The 11,259-nt window shown below is 40.8% G+C and overlaps 1 protein-coding gene across 2 annotated transcripts in view; it reads right to left on the minus strand.

Annotated features, from left to right (window-relative positions):
* The window catches only part of LOC141772683 (prickle-like protein 2), a 53,429-nt gene extending 52,751 nt beyond the window's left edge, over positions 1-678 (minus strand). The window contains exon 1 of one of the 2 annotated variants that reach the window (XM_074643958.1): positions 90-678. The gene's annotated coding sequence lies outside the window, so the exon portion shown is untranslated. The remainder of the gene's footprint in view (positions 1-89) is intronic. The other variant, XM_074643957.1, reaches the window with a different exon arrangement.
* Between the last annotated feature and the right edge of the window lie 10,581 nt (positions 679-11,259).

Here is an 11,259-nt window from a genome sequence, read left to right on the forward strand (position 1 = left end):
TTAATCAATACATTCTTGTTATTTTTGATGACATCACATCCTATTGAAGTGTCAAATCAAAGAGAGTAGTTCATCGTGTTGAGACTCACCTGTTTGTGTGGATGGTGTCAGGGTCCTGGTGTGCGAGGTGGAGGTGCGCAGGGAATGGATTGGACTGGACTCGCTCACACTGGACACATACCAGAGGACCGACTGTCTCTATACTCTTCACCTCTCGGCTCGCAGCGTTCTCCTCTTCCCTCCGAGTCTCAGAGACAAACACCAGCTCTGCCTCTGCTGCCTCTCCCACTCCGCCTTTCACACGTACTGTAGCTGCAACAGAAGGGAAGGCTGGGGGCTGCAGCCTCTGTGATCAGCACCAGTCTCTCTCTCTTTTTCTCTCTCTCTCTCTCCCTCTCTCTCTCTCTCTCTTCCTCCTCCAGGCTCTGTGTTTCTCCTCAAGTCTGGCTTCAGGCAGCCATGGATGGGCAGGCAGAAACACAGTGACAAAGTGTATATAGATTAACTCCCTTTGCAAGTATTTATGTTGTGTGTTAGTGTGTGAGAACCAGCGTGCTCTGACAACAACAACGCACACAAGCTGTGGGAGAGAGCTTCACTCCACGCCTCCTGCTTCCCTCTTTTTCACCACCACCACCTTAACCAACCCACACATCCACCCACCCCTCTCCTTGCCAGCCCCACACCAGCCTGTTGAAGTGAGTCATCAGCTATCAGCCAATCGCACGGCGGCACACAGCCTCTCGATTAGAATAACAGGAGTATTTATGCACGCCTGTTTTGAGGAGATGAAAATGAAATGGAGAATTGTCTGGGAGGACTTGACATACTTTGCTCTCGGTGGGGAGATCAGGTGATATATTAAGAAAATCACAACAGGATTTATTAAAATAAAAAATGTCACGGTGAAAATTTTCTCCCCAATTTTCTCCCTTATTATTTCATATAATTTCTCAGGAGTATTGTTATTGGACTCATTTAACGGCTTCATAAGCATGAAGAGATCCATATAAATATGATTAGAAATGCACAGTATTCATCACTGCATCACTTGTGAGGCGTGACTCACTGTGGTATATGATTCATTCTATCAAGGCCGTAGTCACATTCGACTACAATAAGGTCTGACCCACGGTAATTTTCCTGGGAAGATTAAGGCAAAGCGCTAAAATAGAACACACAGCACTGTGCGATCTGTAGCGACCTGCGTTGCGTACTCTGCCTGCCATGATGAAGTGCCCTCCTGTGTAGTGAGGTGGGAGGAGGTATTTTGGGTGTTCGGGGTTTCAGAAGTTAAATTTCTGTTCATTTTCTGTGAAGAAAATGTTTTGGAGTAGGGCTTGGATGGACATTAAGCTCCTCTGGTTGAATCATCAGTACAAACAAAGCTCACAAAGCTGACTAATCTGAGACTGTCCTCCAAAGAAAAGCACCATTTGTTTGGACTGTTTATGTGTAACCTTATAAATACCCTGTGGAGTTTATCACTTCTAGTAGTACTATGGAAACGTTTCTTTTAGGATTTCATATTATGATCGACAGGTGGCGGAAATGCGCCAAGAAATGCAGCGAAGAAGAAGACTGCTAGCAAGTAAACATGAATGTAAACCAGTCGGGTTTCATACGCTGTTCGAAGCTATACATACAAAAAATAATGCGCTGTAATTCATGTATATCCCACAAAATCAATTAGTGTGTAATTAATGTAATCGTGAAAGAGGAAACATAAAAAATGTTGAACGCTGCGTAGGGAGGAGGTGGGGGTGCATGGATGGGTAAAAAAATACCAGACTCGCCCAGGAAACATGTCCCGTGTGAAACCAGAAGTCAACGTTGATTTATTTGTCACTTAAGTTATGTACTAAAGTGATGCCACTTCCACAGTTCATTTAACCCAAACTTTTTTTTCTAAACCTAACTAAGTAGTTTTGTTGCCTAAACCTCAGGAAGTTGTTTCATGTTTTCATTTTGAAAAGACTGTATGTATGTAATTAGCGGAATTTGACACGTGTTGCTGGACATACGTAGGAAAACGAACAAAAGGAGGAATAACTTTTTCATAAGATACCGTTGTATGAGAATATGTCGATGTAAACAATGCCGGTTTCAAAATGTAAAAGAAAAAACGGTTTTGCATTTTTTTTATGAGGAAGGAAATGTATTAGACACGTCTGTTATACTCTGAAAAGTGAAGCCAATGCTGAAGTGCCTTAAACTTGCATTCTTTCTAACAGCCAGCAGGGGGCGACTATTAGGTACACTGTTAGTTTACTAGTAATATACTTGTAGCCCACTTTTTAGAATATGAAAGTATACTCTCAGTAAACTAGTTTAATAGTTTTTACTGCAAGTATACTTATCAGTTTTCTTAAGTGAACTTATAGTACTTAGCCAAATATACTCATACTTTTCTGCATACTTTTCAGTATAACCCAAGTATACATAAGTATAATTGTGTTAAGTTTAACTCTGATAAGGACATAAAACAAGTAATTTGAAAGCATACTCTTATATTTTAAGTTTAAAAGAATTATACTAATAGTACTTGAATAAGCTTCTTTTCTGTAAGGTTATGCTAGTGGTGGCTAATGTTGCCTTGAGCAAAGCTTCAAGTAGAGATGAGGAGCGGACTAGAGAGGTCTGGTCAGCTCAGCTCTCATTAAGTTGGTTATTTTCAAGGCTTACACTGGAAATCAATTGTGAACAGCACTTTTGACTGAGGCAAGATTTAATTTGGTACCAGACTTAAACTTCAACTTAACTTTAAACGACTGTAGACCCAAAACTGTGGTGGTGGTCTATTGGCGGAGTCACACATCCAAATGGATTTCTGTCATTTCTGGGCCAACAGGAGAAATGATTTGAGCCAAAGGGCGTGAGGGTGAGGAAATAGAGACGAGGTAAAAGGAGAGACAGTGACTGAAAAGGAATCAATTGTGAGAGGAAAAGGAGAAGCATGTGAGAAGAAGAAATGGAGCCTATTCCATAGACTCAAAGGCTGCAGTGTAGCTGTTAAAGCCATTTCCTCTCCCCACTGTTGCAGGCTGAAAATAGACTTTGCCATCGGATGCGAATAATAGAATATCCTGACGATTATACGGTTGAGCCACACTCTTTCCTAACATGCTATTTTTTCTCCTCAAATTTCCATTATCTCCTCAAAAATTACTGCTTTGGAGGGCCAAATTAATTCATTTTGGTACAGCTATTCAGAGTAAGTACACTAGAAGAAAGAGGAAGAATAAACAGTGAGAATGAGATGACTTTATTCATTTAGAAAGTCTACAGAAAGCACTTATACAACAAAACATACATATACAGTGGAATAATAATCACAGTGACAGAATAAAAGTGGAAGAGGTACTCGGATACTTTGCTTGAGTAAAAATACAAATATAATTAACAACATTTCAAGACCGTAAGGCCCTCAAAAATGCAATTCATTTTAATAAAAATAAAAATAATATTTCCTATAGTTTCAATAGGGCCTTTGCTTCCCGACGTTGTCGGTGCTCAGGCCATAATAATGTTAAAATACTCCTTTTCAAGCAAAAGCATTGAAATTCAAAGTATTATCAGCAAAATGTGCTTTTAAGTAAAAGTACTCAATCTGTAGTAAAATGTCCCCTGTAACAGATATATTATTATATATTACATTATTAGATGTTAATAATGGAGCCACTTTTAACTACTTTATATACAGTTAGAGGTAGAATAGTCCAGTGGTTCTCAATCTAGGGGTCGGGTCCCTCCAACGGGTCACAAGATAAATCTGAAATCAACAACCACAGGACTTTCAACCAGGAGACTGGTGTTCGTGTCCAAAAGTGTTGAGTTATTTTGAGTGTGAGAAGTGTGAGTTATTAAGGTCAACCATGATGTTTTTCTAACTAAGTGGTTTTGTTGCCAAAGCCTGCCTAAAACTGGAGCCGTTACTGTAGTTTTGTTGCATGGTGTAAAAATGACGCGCAAAAGAGGCGTACAAATGACACAGAAAAAGGCAAATGTGTTCTTATGGCACGTGGAATGTCCTTGTAATATCATGCTATTTTATACACCTTCCCGTGAGATAATGCATTTTATTTTATAAGGTGATGACATGTTTGACAAATGACAAATCCTAATCTGCATGGTAAATACAGCTGTCAAATAAAGGAGTAAAAAGTACAATATCTGAAATGTAGTACAATCAAAATATGAAGTCACATAAAATGGAAATACTCAAGTACAGGTATTTTAAAATTGTATTTAGGTACAGTGAATAAATGTTCTTAGTTACTTTCCACCACAGCAGAATGACCATTCGACAGTTGTCCAAATTTGTTTAAAACAGAACATAATCCTGAAAAAGTCCCTGAGCTGCTCTCTCTAGACTTCTAGTTCATGAAGTCAGTAAAAAGATGAGAATGATTGGTACAGCGTCTTTAGGTGTCCGATTCTTTGGATGAAACATCTGACTAAAGGCGGGTAATGATGGATGGCGTGACAACCGCATGATGACTTGACTTTGAAATATCAATGGGGATGTGAAGACTCATCCCACTGGACTGCCTATTAATGGAGTAACGTTTCTCTAATTGGACTACTTTTGGAAAATCAAGGTGTTCGAGAGACTTTGTTCTATCAAAGGAAGCTAAATGTCATATTTTCCTACAGATCACAGTGCCACATTAAATCAGGCGGCCTCAGGTTTCCAATAAAACCATTATTCACAATCATGTATTCATTAGTGGCCATTGTACACCTACAATAGCACAATCATATCAGATAGATTGGCTACTTCTTCCACCCTGTGGCCTGGTCAATTGCATCTTTAAATACATTACATGACCCTTTCTCTGGGTAATATTTGTCACGTGTCTGTGTGAGTAAGATGACATTAAAAGGATTTCAGTGATTATTTAGCGTGCCAAAGGGTGGCGAATCATGAAGAGAAAGGCAGAGCTACTTAGTGTCAGCGAAATTGTACGTAAAGGTGATAGTCTTTCAGGCGGAAAAGGAACAGTAAAAAGGTCAAATCCGATCCCCAAGAGATCATTGTGACCAGCATCTGTCAAGGTACATTTGGGACTTGTCTCTCTCCCCCAGTCTGTGTCTCTGTCGTGTTTTCACCCACAGCACCACTTCCTCGACTCCCTTGAGGACCTACACATCTGATACCGGCATACTGATGTTAAATGCCCTGAGCAGAGGGGAGCTGTGTCCTGCCATACTCCATTTCAGTTACTGAAGAATGTCTATGCTCTGGGGGACTGTGAGTAAGACACATGGGGGTTTTCTCTCCTCTATCACGGTGCGGTGTCACAGGATGACAAAGCTGCCAGTGCCCCAGCCCTAAAGGCTTTCCTTTTAAAGAGGTGTAACTGTACGTGTGTGGTGGTGAACATGTGTGTTTGGTGGGTTAAAACACATCCGTGTCTGTGGCTGCGGACCCTGATGTCACATATACGTGCTGTATTCAGTTCAGTTATCTGCAGGTATGATTCAACTCCACAGAGGGAAACTTATTTACACTTTAATAGAGTAATGACCCATTGTACTGGGTGAGCAGTGTTACTGAGGTGATGAGGTCAATGGAGAAGGGAGATAATGAGGATGACAGTGAAGTGTTGCCTCTATTAGAGTCCGTCATCCTTCTTGCCCTTTGATTTGATCACACAACCGGTTCTTCAGGCTGATAAACAAGACTCTAATCCCTCACTGCCAATGCGACACCCAGACTCTCTCCAAAACAGAGGCCTAGTCATTTAACACAAGCGTTGACTAAAATGTGTAAATAAGCAACATCTTCACCGTATCAACTTTATAAGGGATAAAGTGCTCACAACTTGATGCAGTGCCCCTGAGTGGCCAAAGAAATCTGTTAATGCAGGTTTAAATAATCTGAAACATTTGAGAAATGTGTACGCACACTGTTAGTCAAGTAAAAAGTAAAGTGTTACAATTATGTCAACAACTGGTTCTAACCAATCACCCAGGAACGGAGCGGCTCTCTGAAGGGATTTTGGCATAGTGGCGGCACGGGATATTGCAATTTGTAGATTTGTCATACACTACATACATGAAATTTGACTGCTCACATCCGTAGGAGCAGTGGGCTGCTGTGAAGCGCCCAGGGAGCAACCTGGAGTTCAGTGTCTCACTCAAGGACACTCCAACATGTGGACAGGAGGAGCCGGAGATCGAACCGCCGACCTTGCGATTAAAGGACAACCCATGACGCTACCCACTGACATGACAAAACTGGCCCAAAAGTAATTGATTTCGTACACAATTAAAATTGGAAAAGAAGCGGCTATAAAATAAGTAATACTTTTAATTTAGCTTCACAATCCCCCTCTTTTTATTATCAGAATTTGATCCATTCTGTCCAATAATATTTGGAGAGTCCAGAAAAGCCGTATGATTAAATCATTTTATCCAATTCATGTGCGGGGATCCAACAGGAAGTCAGCCGACTCAGCCAGCGGAGGTCTGCGGTGCACATGCTCTCAATCGGCATGGCTGGAGACGTGCTCATACTCTATGGCACTGGTTCCCAACTTGGGGGTCCCGACCCCCTTTAGGGGTCACCAAAGCTTCATGGGGAGTCGCGAGGCCTTCTTGATTTTAAGGGATGTAAGACAACTTTCTTTAAAAATATACAGTTGGCCTTTATCTCAGCATTTCATGTATTGCTGTGAAGAAAACTAAATGAAATTATTATATTTAAAGTTTGTATTATTATTTAAAATATAATCTTAAAACAAATCTCACAGGATAAGGGCACAGTGAGGACCTGAACACAAGCTAGAGCCTTCCCTCTCTGCTAAACAGCCTCATCCTACATTAGAAAAGTACGCAGTTAGAACAACCAAAGAGATGATAGAACAATGGTCAAGCTTCAGGGAGAAGAAAACACAGAATTTGTCAAAAAAGAGTCCTATTAAATATGAATGATTGTTAAAAATAAAGGTAAAAGATAAAGACACAATACAGAAAATTGTCTTAAAAGTCCCTAAAAATAATCAAATAATCATCTCTGACTCAATAATCACAGGAAATAATCTGCTCAAAATTCATTCAAATCATTCCTTTTCACAAACTTCCTGCAGTTATTGCATTCACTATTTGGGCTAATTGTAAAGTTTATCAGTTGTTCTGTACCGTTATTGTTATGCTTTGAACATAATATGAAATATCCATAAAATGGACAGGGGTCAATGATAGAAAAGGAGTCCCCTAATGAAAAAGGTTGCAAACCACTTCTATGAGTCCCAAAACACTGAAGCGTAAGGAAGCCCAGGGAGGATTTTTTTGCCATACGATATGCTCCCACAGCAACTCTCATAGGACTGAATGGAGCGCCATATGTGATCGCGGTATCCGGTTTTCCTTAATACATCCAGGGTTCTAACCCATCAGTGACATCAGCTTCCTCAACAAGCACACAACTAGGGAGACCAGAGTGGCAGTCTATTGCAGCAGTTATTCTCATGTTTGGGTCCACACAGCCAGAAAACATTGACAAAAATACCCTCTGTGAAACAGCAAGTATTCAGCTGAGACCAGATACAATTCACACTACTGTTCTACGGGGTGAAGCAACTGCCATCCCCTTCACAGAAATCACAATATACACAAAGACAGACATGAAAAATACTTATTTCCTCTGGGTGAAAACACATCTTGCTGCGGAAGTGTGGCCTGAAGTGTTCAGTTTTGTTAGACCCTGCTTTTTATAGATGACCTTCTCCATCTAAACAAAACATTTCCAGGTAGCGCACCCAAAGTGTGAATATTTACAAGCCATACCAGGATTGTGATAGAGTGATTATGTCCCAGTGTCCCCTTTCCAATTACCATGCCTGCTTTTAGCTGACAAAGGTCTGTTTGTTTTTCCCTGGAAATATCAACCTCTTCACTGAAATCTAATAAAGCTACAACCAAACTGTTTTATTACATTTTATAGTATTTGAGACTCAAGAAGAAGAAGATCATTTTTCGAGTCTATTAAATATTCTTTTACGTGAATGCATTTATTGGATGAAGTCCGTTGCAATGCATGGAATATGATGCAATTAACTGAAGCTACATCTATCTTCACCTGCAGGGATTTGACTATTCACAGTGGTAAATGTTGCAAAGTAACTGTTTTTGTACTGTCATTTGGTATTAGGAGGTTTTGAGGAATTAAAATGAAGCATTTTACATAAATCATGCCTTTTTACTTTTCATATTTAAAGCTGCAGTAGGTAGTTGGCATCATTGAGCAAAAAAATCATAATAACCTTTCAGCATATTGTAATTCAGGTGTACTGAGAGAAAACTAGACTTCTGCACCTCCTCATGGCTCTGTTCTCAGGCTTTACAAAATCTAGCCCTTGACGGGAGGCTTTGGCCAATCACAGGTCATTTCAGAGAGAGAGCGTTCCTATTGGCTGTTCATTCAACAGTTCAACAATCACTCGCAAACTCCAATCAAACGGTCAAACTAGGCAGCGCTGATCAAATATGAATCATTATTCTATTACTGTAATGCCTATTTCTCTCCTCAAATGTTTTTAGAAACATCTTGTAGTGGGCTGTTTAGCTGTAAAATGAGAAAGTTTGCTCTGGCTGGTGGGCGGTGCTTCATATTTCCTCAACTGATCTCTCAACATGGCTGCCGGGTCACAAACTTTCTAATTTTACAGCTAAACAGTACACTACAAGATGTTTCTCAAAACAGGAGAGAAATAGGCATTACAGTAACAGAATATTGATTCATATTTGATCAGCGCTGCCTTGACTGATTGATCGCAGTTCGCGAGTGATTGACAGCTGCTCAGAGACGACAGCCTCCAGCTCGGCTCTGATTGGTAGTTTCCTCCGGTCTGTGAAATCTTGCAGATGCCATTAGGAGCACCGGAGGACACAGAGGCACATGATGTTTTTCCGATTACCTGTCTCATGCACCACTGTCAGAATATAGCGATCGTTTTATAAAATATTTAATATTTGCTCCAATCTGCCTACTCCAGCTTTAACTCAAGACTATGCACAAGACAATGTCCCGTTTTCCCCTTTGTTCCACTTGAGACATTTGAGAATCTTGTCTGAATGAAGGCACCTAGGGGGTTAACACTCGGCCCTAACGACTCACTCTTAAGCGCTTTCAGGAGATGAGCCACTGATTCCCTGGTGGCTCAATGCACAATTGCACAGCCACAATACAGGAGGAGGAGAGTCACGCAGCAAAGATAATCCACTTTCATGGGCCCGAAAAAGCATTTGGATCACAACGTGCAATTCAAAAAGAAGATTTGGGGTAGAATTAGATGTCTGTTTGTGCTAAAGCTCAGGATGCACCGTGCGTCGACACACAAAAAAAGTGCTAACATGCAAATGGGCAAAAAATAAATAAAAAAGCCACGTTGAAACTTGCTTTCTTCTTCTTGCACTATTACCATCAGTCATTTTGCCCATTTCCAATCTATTCACATCCGTCTCCTCCACATATTCCCACGTCCACCTATTCCCTTTAAAGCCCCTGACTGATAAACAGCCCTCCTCCATGGGGACTCAGTGCTGTAATGTCGTAGAGAAGAAGATGTCAACCAGCAGACATCTTTATATGTTATCTTTCTTTATAACAACTCCCTGGGTACGGAGGTGTCTATTATTTCCTCTCAGAAAGGAGCTGAAAGACAGTCACAACACAGACACAGACACATGCAAGCACACATAACTCTGCAGGAGCACACTCCAGGTGAAAATACAAGTGTGCAGTAAAATACATACAAGACACTGAACATGTAGTTCACAGTATGCTGTGCTTATTATCCCTAGACTGAAAATCCCAGTTGCTGTTTTTTGTGAGACTTTTAATTGAAGCAAAAAAAAGACTTTTATGTGGAGATCTCTCATTCAAGGAAATTAAAATGAATAGCGCAGGAATGATAGGCAAGGTCTCTGGCTGTTTTTCTCTGCGAAGCCATCCTTGTTTCATCCCGTGCTGCTTTCCATCTGCCGCATTTTCAAAAGATTCAGTCTAACTGCAGCCACTTGATCTTTTTCTTAACCTCCGGCGAAATCAGACAAAAACAAATGATTAAACATGAACCGAATGTGCTCCTCTCCCGCACTGGATTCTATGTATATTAACAGAAAATGAATAACTATGGATCTTGCGCCTAATCATTTTTGCAACCGTACATTAAAAAGGTCTGTGTACATACAGTAAGTCCCTTTGCATTTAGCACAAAGGCATTACATCAACAGTGTGGAGCCCAGAGGACGAGCCCTCGTGGATCTGCCACATCCACTTTGTGTGGAAGTAATTAGATAAGACGCTTAATGACAACACATTGAATAGATGAGATGGGAACCACATGGGCACAGTGTGCAGTCTGCCCTCTAATCCCACCTATCTGTTACCATTTTCACAAGATGCCAAACACACGAGGGGCTATTAAATGTGTGTCGGCCTCCTGCTCTCATCTCCGGCCACGAGCAGTAGTAGATCTAATAAAAGCAAAGCTATAAAGCTGCGACTTTAAACTACAATCGCAAAAATTAGCCCAACAAACTGCAAAACCACAATAACATAACTAGTGGTGCTGCATGAATAAATCCTCTGTGCTGCCAAATACAGTAAAATAGGAAGTCACATCTGGGGGATCAGATTGCTTATTTTATCATACAGCCATTTGCCTGTTCTGTGAGGGCAGTAAATCACCTCTAATTGGATCTCATATGCAGCATGTGTTCAGAGACTGCAACTCCAAACCCCCATGGTGGCATGATATTGAGTAAAAAAGAAACAATGGAGTTCTCAATGGCCCTCATATACTGTAACGTAAACTGCCTGTATGTTCAGTAAATCAATTTTTCAGCTATAATGAAGCATGCTGAATTGATGAAACCCATGCAGACCTATGTGGATATGTTTTCTCCACTGCACTGCATGAAAGGATGTGACACATAAAAGGTAAAAGCATCAAGATAGTGATTTCTATATGAGGAGTTATGAAACTCTCACCATTTGCATATCTATTTCTGTCCGCTCTCAGGCGCTTCGCCTCGACTGTCATGGATTAACGGCTTCAGATGTTACCTCATCAAACATCGGGGGCAGGTCACCCTAACATTGTTAGATCCACAGTAGAAGGGTCATATGACATAGTCTACTGTCGACGGGGAAAAGCTCAGTCCCATTCTCTGCCGAACAGGCTGTCTCAATCATAACCCTTTCTGATTTCATTTCCTCTTTTGGGAAGGATAGAGAGCTGCAGTTTA

This window comes from Sebastes fasciatus, chromosome 8 (genome assembly GCF_043250625.1).
Source record: "Sebastes fasciatus isolate fSebFas1 chromosome 8, fSebFas1.pri, whole genome shotgun sequence".
NCBI lineage: Eukaryota > Metazoa > Chordata > Actinopteri > Perciformes > Sebastidae > Sebastes > Sebastes fasciatus.